The sequence below is a fragment of the Rhineura floridana genome, chromosome 13 (genome assembly GCF_030035675.1).
Source record: "Rhineura floridana isolate rRhiFlo1 chromosome 13, rRhiFlo1.hap2, whole genome shotgun sequence".
Classification (NCBI taxonomy): Eukaryota; Metazoa; Chordata; class Lepidosauria; order Squamata; family Rhineuridae; genus Rhineura; species Rhineura floridana.
The window spans coordinates 8,640,960-8,654,735 of NC_084492.1; the positions used below are offsets into that span (position 1 = coordinate 8,640,960).

General features: G+C 44.7%; 1 protein-coding gene across 2 annotated transcripts in view; it reads right to left on the reverse strand.

The window, feature by feature from the left end:
- GNAO1 (G protein subunit alpha o1) overlaps positions 1-13,776 on the reverse strand; it is a 302,091-nt gene that overhangs the window by 128,097 nt on the left and 160,218 nt on the right. The gene's annotated exons all lie outside the window — the stretch shown is intronic.

A 13,776-nucleotide genomic window follows, 5' to 3' on the forward strand; every position in this document is an offset into this window, starting at 1 on the left:
GAGGAAGGTGCCTGTGATGGTCTGGGCTTTGGCCCTCATGGTCTGTAAGATTCCTCTGGGGCTTCTCAGCCGCAGTGGTCTCATGATCTCAAGCAACCAGCTCGGGGTCCTGAACTTGATCTGGCTCCTCAGCTGCAACCTCTGCAGCCTCCGACCCTGTCTGCATTACTGCTGGATTCAGGGATCGTGAGAGTAGGTTGCCCATCCCTGGCTTAAAGGCTGAGCTGTAAAATGATATATTCCTGGTTGAAATCTGATGTGAATTTATTATGTGGCCTTTGGGATGCCATTTTTCTCAGCCAAATCCTCAAATCTGCAACATGGACATAATACAGTGTGCTCTACCTTGCACATGGAATGCTTCATAAATGCGGAGTGTTATGAAATCACGTAACTTGTGAATCAGCCTATCAAGACTCCATATTTCCTGCCCCTCCTCACTCAGATGGATTGCAAAGCACTAACAACAACCCCAGAAGTGGCCACAGAGGTCTGGCCAGAGGGTTTATTGGCCTTGTGAAATACTTTCCCTCACTCTCAAGAAAGCTCATTTAGGTGATGATGAGCTCTTGCCTTCAATGCTCTGCCTCATGTTAAGCCCTTTCCATTTTGCTAAAGCTTCTGCAGTACAATGCCCCCAATGCGGTTGATATGATCAGGCTGACAAGTGCACTGGTTCATCCTGCAAGATGGATCACTTTGTTGTCTGCTCCCTGTGTGGCTAGAGAGAGTGCCCTAGAGCTGAACCACTGGCTTTCCTCGCAGATGATTTACTGTTGATTACAGAGGAAGGCAGCAGTTCCTTACCGGCAAAGTATATGGCAATTACATATTGGATTATTTTCTGGGCAGAGAGGTTGTCGACTCCCCTTCTCTTGGAGACCTGAGCTTTAAATGGGGCGAGTACTACTCTGGTGGGGGTTGCAGTCTAAATCACTCAGAGGGCATCAAGTTGGTGAAGGCTGCTTTGGAGTTTCATAGGTAAGAATCCCCGCCTTGGAGAACAGCCTAGCTCCGTGGTAGAGCACCTGCTTTGCATGCAGAAGGCCCCAGGTTCAATCTCTGACATCTCCAGGTAGGGCTGAGAGAGACTTCTGTCTGAAATCCTGGACAGCTGCTGGCAGTTGACCATGTTGAGCCAGATGAACCAATGGCCCAACTTTGGGTCGTAGGTCAGTGGTAGAGCCTCTGCTTTGCATGCAGAAGATCCCAGGTTCAATCCCTGGCAATCCAGCTAGGACTCTTGTCTGAAACCCTGGAGCGCTGCTGCCAATCAGTGTATACAGTAGTGAGCCAGATGTGCCAATGGCCAGACTCAATATAAAGCACCTTCCTATGTTCTGAATTAGGTGCAGGAACAAACAGGAAGCCAGCGCAACTGATACAAGATTGGTGCAATATGAGCCCAAATCATCTGCTTTTCCTAATGGAAAGATTAGAGTGTCACGTCTTCCACATCTGGTCTAGTGTTGCTGGACATGTAGAGAATCAATCAGCCCCTTTGCAGGCAGTTTTGACAAAGGTACACATTTTTGCAAGCCGTTTCTGATCTTTGCATGCCTTTCTGCGTGTTATTTTCACTCAAGTATTCATTTTTATGCACACTTTCCCCAAATATATCCATTTTTGTAAATGGTTGGCGAACTGCATCCCAAAATTCTAATGAGAAGTTTGAAGGACGGCTGTGTCTTGGTTCTCATTTTGTTTCAGAAATTGCGAATTTGATAAATTCTGCTTGAAATGAGAACTGAATTGAAATTCTCACCCATCCCTGCTCTTGAGCCACTCGGGTCCTGTCCGAAGTGAATCAAGCCTTCAGATGCTTCCTGGCCTCTGCTGTAGCCTTCACAAGATGAATGGACGCCTCCCTGTTACTCCTCTCAGTTACTAATTACTGGAGTTTCAGTGGATGCCCAGATGTTTTTACCCCTGGTGATGAGGGCACAGACTGGGTGTTGCACAAGTGCAGTGCATCCCTGGAAGCTGGGACCCCTGGGAGACGGCTCTTATGGTGCTGTGTTTGTGCAGGGGGCAGGGAGTGAGAAAGGTGTTTGAGCTGTGGAGAGGCATGGGAATCCATAATATCACTGGACCAGTCATGGGATAAGCACTTGCAAGCAAGCACAACTGCTCCATTTGCAGATGGCTCTACCCGGGAGGCTGTTTTTGGCGGCATACTCACAATCTCTCTAGTTATACCACAAAACTAGAACTCCCAGAGTTCCCTCAGGTGAAAGGCACAGCAAGATGAAAACCCTGTCCTGCCTGTAATGCAGATGCCGTCTCTCTAGCTCAGCCTTTTCCAACCGGTGTGCCTCCAGATGTTGTTGGACCACAACTCCCATCAGCCTCAGCCAGCATTGCCAATGGTCAGGAAAGATGGGAATTGTGGTCCAACAACATCTGGAGGCACACCGGTTGGGAAAGGCTGCTCTAGCTCTTAAAAACAGTGGCTGGATATTATTGTCAAACGGAGAATCTGGGTTGACCTTAACGCGTGCGACACAGTTTGCCTGCAGGAGATGATCCCCAAGGTTAAGGAAGGCTGATCTATCCTTTGCTTAAAAAAATTGAAGATGGAAGCTGATTACAAGAGCCGGCCTGTGCTCGCTTGTTTGTAACATGACGGGAAGCCCGGTTATAAGCCCCTGGATCTCCCAAATGCTAGCTCGATAGCAGGGGTAGGGAACCTGCGGCCTCTCTATTTGGCCCTCAGACCTCTCCCTAGGCTGCACCTCTCACCGTCCCTGCTTCACACGCTGAGAGTGTTTTTACCTGGCTGCAGTGTGCTCTTGAACTCTGATCATGCCTCTTGCTTGCCTGAATGGGGGATATAAAGGGGTGAGTGAGTCTCTGTAGAAACCAGTGCACTGTATAAAGGTAAAATTTACACTAGTTGCTCCACTCCCCTTTGCCTCTGGCCCTGCCTGACACTGGCATGTGGCCCCCGGAAGGTTGCCCAGAAGGGAATGCGGCCCTTGAGCTGAAAAAACAACCCCCACCCCTGCTCTACTTCAATAATGAGCATCCAGCGATTGCCTTCTGTCCCTGACAGCTCGAACTAGCTCGGGAAGCTGTGTGTCATCCCTTCTGTTTGCTAGAGAGAGCCACAGAGCCTAGTTACGGGGCCACGGAGAGGGCAGCGGCATGTCCCCTTGTCCCCGCCAACATCACACTTGTCTCCATTCAGTGCTTCCAGATGGAAAACGCCAGCTCTGCCAAGTGCCTGCCTCACTTGCCAGGACAAAAAAACCCCATCGCTGATCACACGAAGAGAAGAAGAAAAGGGAAGCAGAACTCTTGAGCCAAGCTAGAATCCCAGCTCCCAGGAGGGAGGGAGGCTGCCTTCTTCAGCTTGAGTTGCTTACTTCTAGGGCAGGAGAACAGCACAGTTCAATCTACGGTGGCCCTATGTCCTACTTTACAGGGCTGCCTGGCCCAAGTGTGAGAGCCATTGTGATATAGTGGTTAAGGTGCTGGACTATGACCTGGTAGACCAGGGTTCGAATCCCCACACAGCCGTAAAGCTCACTGGGTGACCTTGGGCCGGTCACTGCTCTCAGCCTCAGAGGAAGGCAATGGTAAACCACCTCTGAATACCATGAAAATCATATTTATAGGGTCGCCATCAGTCGAGATCGACTTGAAGGCAGTCCATTTCCATTTTTCATAGGTACATTCTTAAACCAAAGGTTTTTTGATTATACAATTGGCTGTGGCTCCACCTACTGTTGGTCTCTCTGCATTCTGCTCCATTATTTATTATTTATTTATTACATGTATACACCGCCCCATAGCTGAAGCTCTCTCCCAATGGGCACCAGCCACTGCTGTTTATATTCCATATAGAAAGAGCAGTGCCCAAAACTGATCACAGTACTTCTGATTAGGGGTGTGCTAGTATTCCACCCAATTTGGATTTGGTACCAAATTTTCCATTAATTTGCTTATTCCCTATAGTTGCAGATCAGATGTTTATGTAGTGATTTTCCGTGGCTGTTTTCAAAAACAGGTTTTTTTTTTTTTAAATGCCTCTAAAATATAGATTTTAAGAATGATAATTTTATGGTATTTCCTTATTAATATCAATATTTTGGGGATGGGAAAAAACAGATTGGTAAAAGCAACAGACAGTGGACAAAGAATGAACTCGAATCAATACCGGCCTATGAGGCTGATGGAATGCTTTTGAATTGGCACAAGCCAACAGATCCCATCCCTGCTCCTGATGAGGTCTGACTAGTTCAGAATAGTGGAACTGTTATGTTCCATGACTTGGGAACGACAGTCTTAAAAGATTCATCTAACTGACTTGCTGACTAAATGGTGCAGTCCTGACAGGAACAGCACAATGCTTTCTCAGGGAAAGAAAACAGAAGAAAAACAAAACTGTATGAGCAGATTCAGCCGATCCTGATTTTAAAATTGCTTTTAAAAAGAAAAATATTGCCACTCACATTTTCTTTTAAAAGAAGAAATTTCCATTGCATTCTGCTTCTTAACTTGTGTTTTTAAAATAGATTTCCTCCTAAGTTATGCATTTTCCATTGATTACATTTCCTGCCTCAAGCGGGCTAATGAAGATCAGGTGAAAAATTTGTGTGTGTCTACTTCTGTCTGTGTGTGTGTGTGTGTGAGAGAGAGAGGTTTGTTGTTATGTGCCTTCAAGTCGATTACGACTTGGCGGCCCTATGAATCAGTGACCTCCAAGAGCACCTGTCATGAACCACCCTGCTCAGATCTTCTAAGTTCAGGTCTGTGGCTTCCTTTATGGAATCAATCCAGAGAGAGAGAGAGAGAGATTGTTTATAAATATTTCCACAGAGGTGCTGTTTTTCCCTCTGTTCATATTATTAGCTTGTTAAGATGATGGCTCCTGTGCTGGTGTGCCATACAAATTTAATCACAACTGGAAGCCTGTGTTGTACATAAATATGAATATGATTTTATCCGTGAGGGATTCATTAGTGGAGAAGATTAGTCTTTAAATCATTCAGAAGACAATTATTTGAAGTTCTGACATCTTGGATAAAAAAGTATTTTTTAAAGAATGGCTCAAGGAAGAAAGAGACACAGAATTTGATTATGTTGCTTAGCTAAAGTCCTGAGCATGAATATTAGACTAAGCCCCAACACGGTGCAAAGATGCATCCGAGTGGGCCTGTTTCTTGCTCATGCCCTCTTGCAGCCTTTGCCAACTAGGAATGGCCAAATCTCTCATTTTTCCACTCTTAAGTTCAATTCTCCACATTTCCATGTCAGTTTGCTTTTTTTCTTAACATTTAAAAAAGGCCTCATGGAACATTTTAGTGCTAATTTATCCTAATATACCCCCTTTTGTATGCAATGTTCCCTAAAGTACACAATTTTGCAAAGCGATTTCCCCAATATAATCCATTTTTGTATGTTATTGTCACTTATATATGTATTTTATGTACACTTTAACCCCGTATATGCATTTTTTGTACAAATTACACGACTGGAGAACTGTGCTCCAAAATTCAGAGAAGTGTTAATTTCGAAGGATGGCTGCGTTTCGGTTTGCATATTATCTCAAAAAATGTGAGTTAGGTAGGTTTGCCTTTAAATGCGAACTTATTTAAATGTCTCCCCCATCCCTGTTACCAATGTGGACCCTCCAGATGTTTTCGACTATAGCCCTCATCAACCCCAGCCAGCACAGCCCCAGAGTTTCAAACAAAGGCCTTTCCCAGCCCTGCCGAGAGATGCTGGGGTTGAACCTGGGACCTTCTGCATATGAGGCAAATGCTCTGCTACTGACCTATGGCCCTTCCCCAACATCTGGAGAGCCATCGCTTCCACATCTTGGGCCTGGATGGATTTTGGTCTGATCCAGTGAGGCAATTCTTGTGTTCTAATTTCCTTCAGCAATCCATTTCTCTTCCCAGCCAGAGGTGCTACTCTTCCTGAAAGCGTTTTGAAATGCATTTCATTCAGAGTGGATCCTGGCAAGGAGAGTGTCTTAGGCAAGGGGACCAGAAAGACACCAGCAGAACTGAATTTGTCCTTCATTAACCCATGGGGCAGCGAAGGAGGTGTGCTTGTCAGGGCTAAGTGCTAATCCATTATCAATTGAAACTCAGCGCCAGGTCTGATGGAGCTGGTGGGTCAAAAGAAGGCCGTGTCATTTTGCCTCCTCTTGTCTCCCCCCCTTCTAGTACTCTGCAAAGGAAAACATTCATGATATGCCAGGGCAGGGGGATGTAACATAGGGCAGGAAAAACAGAATGCAACTCATCATCAATGCAAAGAAATGAGAGACTCACGGAGGCTGATTAGATAGGTTCGAAATCATCTGTTGTAATGTCATCATTATACAAATCTATTCTGCAACCACACTTGGAATACTCTGTACTGTTCTGGTTGCCTCTCCTCATAAAGGACATTGTAGAGTTGGAAAAGATTCAGAAACGGGTAACCAAAATGATCAAGTAGATTATTTTGATCCCTATGAGGAAAGGCCCAAATATTTGGGGCTTTTTAGTTTAGAGAAAAGGCCAGTAAGAGGCAGCATGATAGAAGTGTATACAATTATGTGTGGCATAGAGAATGTGGAGAAAGTGGTTTTTCTCCCTCTCTCATAACCAGTAGCATAGTGACAAATTCAGAAGTGCAGGATCCCTTCATGATAGTCACACCACACCCCCTCACAGCCATGTCCCCTTTCCCACTTTCTGTCATCTCCCTTTCATCTTGCGAGTCCACACTCCACTACAAAAGATGTCCCTAGGAGCCAATGAAAGGAGAGGCTGTGTGTTAGCTACTGAAAAGAGTCTTCTCCGTGGCTGACTCACCTCCTTTCACTCTGATTGGCTACAATCAGCATGAAAGGTCAAGGACTTTTTTCAATGGCTAACGTGCTCTGTTTTCATGCTGATTGGCTCACACATAGGGACCTGGCTGGCACCCTGCTCCCAAAAATGTCCCGGGTCTTCGACCCCCTGCAGCCCCGGATGACTACACCCCTGCTCATAACACTAGAACTCATGGACGTCCAATGAAGCTGAATGTTGGGAAATTCAGGACAGACAAAAGAAACGACTTCTTCACACAGCGCACAGTTAAACAATGGGATTTGCTCCCACAGAAGGCAGTGATGGCCACCACCCTGGATTGCGTTGAAAGAGGGACAAATTCATGGAGGAGAAGGCTATCAGTGGCTACTAGCTGTGATGGCTATGCCCTGCCTCCACTGTCAGAGGCCGTATGTCTTTGTATGCCAGTTCCTGGGAATCACAAGTGGGAAGAGTGCCATTGCACTCAGGTCCTGCTTGTGAGCTTCGCATAGGTTGATCACCGTGAGAACTGGATACTGTATTAGATGGGTTTTTGCTCTGTTCCAGAAGGACTCTTTTTATGTTCTTATCTAAGTACATGGACCAAAGAAGGCAACCCTGATCTGTCCCCATCATGTAGGGTAGGGCTGTAGCTCAGTGGTAGAGCATCTGCCTTGCCGGCAGAAGGCCCCAGGTTCGATCCTTGGCATCTCTGGGTAGGGCTGAGAGACACCTGTCGGGAACACTGGAGAGCCGCTGCCAGTCAGTGTAAACAATACTGAGCTAGATGGACCAATGGCCTGACTTGGTAGAAGGCAGCTTCCTATGTTTCTGTGTCGGCTCTGAAAAAATTGGAAACTTGTTGGGTGCTCCATGATTTAAATGACTGTCATCTATGGCAGGTGTGAGGAACCCCAGCTGTGGCCCTCCATGAAATTTACGTTCATTGCTCTGACCACTTTTACCTCTGGCAGCTTCCTATGTTCCTATGCGCAGCCATGTTCATTTTCACATGGCAACCTCACTCTCTTTTGACACACTGTATCTGTGAAGAGTTGTGACAATTGTTTGCAGGAACGGGGAGACATGGCATCGTACATTGTTCAGAAATGTACTGCACCACACACACCCCCGGGATCCCTGCAGCATTCTGGTCCTTTCTCTCCCTTAGGGATAGTCACATGGTGCCTTCCAGATGTTTTAGACTCCAGCTCCCATCAGCCCCAGCCAGCATGGCCAGTGCTCAAGGATGATGGGAGCTGCAGACCAACATCTAGAGGGCATCACATTGGCTGTCCCTGCTACACATGCACATACACCCCTTACATAATAGAAATGTCTTTAGTCAATATTACGACTACTACCAAGAATAAATGAGAATGACAGGAAGAGCAAGATTTATGTTGCAATTTCCCCAAGGGCTCCAGTTCTTTGGCAAGTCTTATAATAGTTTTGTAATGATGGGGAGACAGAGGTTGAGAGGTTGAGGCTTTTCTATGGGAAGCCAAAGAACAATCCTAACCCCCTGATCTGTGCAGAGGTGTCCATTTGCCAGTCTCCACTGATGGGAGGCTTCACTGCGGACACCCCTGCTGAAAGCATGGCGATGGAGAAGTTACCTCTGGTGGTGTTCCCCATGGTGGTGGGAAGCATATGCCCTCAAAATAGGGCATTATGGCAGCTAGGTGGGACAAAACACAGCCAGCTGTGGATCTGTTGGATGCAAAGCTGGCCCATCTCACTGAGATGGGCTCAATATGGACTGCTCAGATGTGCCAGCCTGGAATTAGCACAGCACCGAAAAAGTCCCCTCTGCTGGGGTGTGTGGGACAGGTATGGGGTTCGCTCTTCGGTTCTGGTCCGTGTTTTGGCTGATCTGGAACAGCTAACGAAATTGCTGCCAGGCAGACCAAAATTGTAAATGGCGATTGTTATCACCTCATTGAGACAGAACTTCAAAGGAATACACATTGCAGCACTTCAGAGCAAAGCTGTTTACATTAATAGCAATGTCAAGTTAGCCACAGATTTATTTATTTTTTTAAAAGCTGGTGTCGCTGACAGTCGCAAGCATTAGTCAAACCCGATCAAAAGACATACAGGATTTATGGATTCTGACAGAATTCGGTAACAAATCCGAAAATTACTAAATTTGCCTCCATCTCTAGTGTGGGATGACAAGAGATGCAGTGGTCAGTCCTTCACCCTGTTCTGCCCGGTTGCTTCCTGGATGGGGTTAGGATTACTGGGCCAGTGAAATTAGACCAGGGGATTTCCAGCTCATGCTCTTCACCACTCATCCATCCCTGAATCACTGTTTTCATTGTTATTTTGCAGGGAAGGCTATGGCAAAACTCTTCATAAGAGAATGGGAATCTTGATTTATTTTTATTGACAACAGAGATTAACTTCACAGAACTAGGCCCACAAAAACAGGCACATCCACTGCATAAGAACCAAAGATACAGTTATTAAAATATGAGTTTTGTACATGTTTTGAGTTGCACAGCCATTTTTTAAATTAAGTGGTCTGCCAAGATCCCTAACAATTTTGAAGTACTCTGCAAGGGGGGTGGAGGTAGAGTTTGACAGCCACTGATTTAGCACAACTTGCAGAAAGAGTCTAGTCCAAACCAGCTCAATTTGTATTATGGTGATTTTCTAGTTGCAGGGATGTTTTTATTGTTTTAACATAGGAAAGCATTACAATATGTGACATGCCACCCCATCCACAGTCTGAAGTGGTACAGATCGTACAACAGCCTCCACCAACCTGGTGCCCTCCATATGTTTTGGACTACAACTCCTATCACTCCAGCTTACACTCATACATTTCTTCCTGCAGTTCTTGTTGGATTGGCTTCTAGATTCCTTCCAAATCCTTTCTCTTGCTTCTTCAACTCTGCTGTCCAAAACTAGATGGGTTGTAACTCAGTGACAGAGACCATGCTTTGCCTGAAGAAGGTCCCAGGTTCCATTCTCAACATCTCCTGGTAGGGCTGGGGAAGCCTCCTGCCCCAAACCCTGGAGAATTGCTGCCAGTCAGTGTTTATAATACTGAACCAAATGTACTATATGCAAGACAGCTTCCTAGGTTCCTGGGGCTAGAGTTACATCATGGCAGAGATGGGAAAGCACTGATATTCAATCCAAAAATGAATCGGGTCCTTCAATCACCCCGTGTTACGACTCAAAAAACCTTAAGAGAATCTTTTGAGTGATTGGAAGTGTTAATTCCCTTTGTTGCCAGGTACTCTGTCAGTCTCCTGCAAGTGGAAAACACCTCACCTTGGGGAAAAGAGTTGCTGTAGAGGGCTCTGTTGAGATAGGGAGAGATATTCTTAATATAGGCTCTGGACACCTATTAGCTACCGGGCTAAGTTCAAGGTTCTAGTTTTGGTGTACAAAGCCCTATACAGCTTGGGACCAGGATACCCGAAAGACCGTCTTGCCCCTTATATACCCAGTCGATCACTGCGCTGTGCAGGTGAGGGCCTCCTGCAGACACCATCTTATCAGAAGGTCCGTTCTGCACAACGTAGGAAATGGACCTTTAGTGTGGTGGCACCTACCCTGTGGAATGCCCTCCCCTTAAATATGAGACAGGCACCATCTTTGCTATCTTTTTGGCGCCTACTGAAGACCATCCTCTTTCAACAAGCCTTTGAAGTTGAGACCTTATCCCAGTCTGCATCTGTGTTGGAATCTTCTTTTTATGTTTTTAAAGCTTTTTAAAAATGTTTTTAACGATGTTTTGTTATATATGTTTTTAATGGTGGTTGTGTTTTAATATATTTTAAAGCCTGTTTTTATGATGTGTTAAAGTGTTTTTAGTGCTTTTGTTGGCCACCCTGGGCTCCTACTGGGAGAAAGGGCGGGATATAAATCTAATCAATCAATCAATAAAGAATAAATTAATGGACAGGTGAGTTTTAATGTCATGCAGCAGAGGAATCCAGTGCAATAGCTGTGCGAGCAGAAATGTGTTGTGCAACAGATTATGCAATCTATTATGCAACCAAGTCACCAGCAACCTGCTTATGCATTCTCTTGTGCAACAATGTTCCACTGGTACAGGACACTTTGCCAACAGAAAAAGTACACCGCTAAGTGACTTTGCGCTACATTGGATAGAACCCAAGGAGTCTCGTGGCACCGTAAAGACTAAGCGCTACAAAACTATTCAATACTTCTGTTGCAAGACACTTGGGATTTGCTAGAATTCTGCCCACTGTGGATTTGGTACAGGAATACCCCGCATTAACGTACACAATGGGTCCAGAGCGAGTACATAAACCGAAAATGTACTTAAAGTGAAGCACTACCTTTTTTCACTTATCAATGCATATACTGCACTGCAATCGTCATATACGGGCATAACTGATGTAAACAACACATTTATAACTAAAATAAACACAGTAGGCCTTATTTTAAGAAAAAGTTTGTCGTTGGAAACTGATCGGGCAGTGGCGTCATGCCGTTAAGTGTCCGTTCTTGCGAAGCGAGCGTACGTAAACGGGAATGGTGCTACTGTAAATATGTCCATACTCGCGAGTGTCCATAAAGTGAAGGTCCGTATAGCGGGGTATTCCTGTACTGAATTTTCACTTATTCTCTTATTGAGGATTGAATATTTAAGCAGTGATTTTCCACCGCTATTTTCAAAAATAGATTTTTTTAAAAAAAATCTGCCTCTAAAATATTGATATTAAGAACAATAATTTTATCAAAAGTTCCTTCCATTTATCGGTATTTCCTTTCAAAATATCAATATTAATATCAATATTTTTTGTGAGGGAGAAAAACCCAGATTGGTAAAAGCAGCAGCCAGCGATAAAAGAACTCGAATCAATACCAGCCTCTGTGGTCGACTGAATAATTTAGATCCAGCACCAGCCAACGGATCCCATCCCTACAACAGACTAACATGGCTACCTCCCTAGAAACAGAAAGGAAAGCGCATTGGCATTGTAGTGACATTAGCAGTGGCTTTTCCCCCTGGGGATCATAGGGGCTGAACTTAGGGAAGGGGGACAAATTGATACCTAATTTACACTTCCAGAAAAAATGCATGGACCAAAATGTGGTGATCCTTTGAAATTAGCACTTTCCCCCACATTTTGCAATGCAGTTCCCCAACCAAATAACATGTCTAAAATGTTTTTTTTGGGGGGGGGGAAGTGTGTATAAAAATCCATACAGTAGTGAGAATAACACACAAAAATGCATTACATTAGCGAAAGTTGTCATGCAAAATAATGTGTACATTAAGCAAAATGGCTTAGAAAAATATGAAGAACTGAACTTAAGGTTGGAAAAACCAGGAACTGACATTGGCAGCTTTATCCATGGAACCTTTAGGATTCCTGGTGGAAATTGACGCTAACAGTGTCCTTTACAGCCAATGGGAGGAATGCTGGTCTACTGGCTTTTGCCTTTCCCCAAAGTGCCTAACTTCCCTCTTACACAATGGTCACAAACTGGCTACAAAGAAGAAGGTAAATTTATAGGCACATCAATCCTGATGCCTCTGCTTGCAGCAGTTGCCTGTTATTAATAGTTTTTTTAGCCGAGAAGCCCATAAACAGGGTAGAAATCAACAGATACTCTAAGAAACCTTTCCAGCAAGCCTGCAGTTAAGTGGCAGAGAGCATCCCAGTTAGGACTTGCATGTAAGAAAATGAGCTATTTATTTATTTATTTATTATTGCATTTCTATCCCACTTTGCCTCCAAGGAGCTCAAAGTGGTGTACATAGTTCTCCCTCTTCTAATTTAATCCCTACAACAACCCTGAAAGGTAGGTTAGACTGAGAGGCAGTGACTAGCCCAAGGTCACCCAGTGTGCTTCATTGTACTTCACTGCTGAATGGGGATTTGAACCCTAGTCTCCCAGGTCCTAGTCCTCACTCGAAGTGAGGTATGGGATGCCAGGAAATGTCTTGACTTATTCAGACCTTTACTGGCACCAGAAACCAGCAACAGTGCACTTTTACAGCTAGCCCCGGGACACTGAAAGAATAATGGAGGGACAACTTCTGGACAAGTACAGGGGAGGGCCTTAGCTCAGTGGCAGAGTGCCTGCTTTGCATACAGAAGGTCCCAGGTTCAATCCCCAACATCTCCAGGTAGTCCTGAGAGAGGACCCTGTCTGGAAGTTTGGAGAGCAGCTGACAGTCAGTGTAGACAATACTGAGCTAGATGGACCAACGGTCTGATGCTATAGAAGGCAGCTTCCTAGGTTCCATAAGGACAACTGTCTTTGGCAGGGTGAATTACCCAAGTGGCCTCAACCTGCTTTGGGGATTGGGCATTTAGGGCAAAGAACAGGTTTCTGAGTAGCACTTTACATTTTATATATTAAGCCACGCCAAAAAAGGAAAAATTAAGTCTCCAAACTCTAATTGGTGTGCTTCAATGTAAATGAATGAATGAATGGATCTTTATTTTTACCCCGCCCTTTTTCCCAAACTGGAGCTCAGGGCGGCTTACAAATAAAAACTACACATAGGTAAAAAAACAGACAAAAATATATAATTAAAATAGAATTAAACTATTCGCGACATTAAAACCATGAAACATACACTTAAGATACTAAGACAATTTAAAACATTAAGAATGGGACCTGCCTTCAAGTCGATTCCAACTTATGGCAACCCTATGAATAGGGTTTTCATGAGGCTGAGAGGCAGTGACTGGCCCAAGGTCACCCAGTGAGCTTCAAGGCTATGTGGGGATTCGAACCCTGGTCTCCCAGGTCATAGACCAACACCTTAACCACTACACCACACTGGCTTTTAGTAGATTAATAAACAAATGAGTCCAGCAGTTAAGGGAAGATGTTCAGTTTTAAAATCTATTTCAGCTCCGTAATAGGGAATGAAAGGGAAACAATGAATACGTGACTTTTTCTTCCACGCAGCATAACCCATCCCTTCATCTGCATAACTCCATCTTGGCTTCTCCTTATTGATCATGCC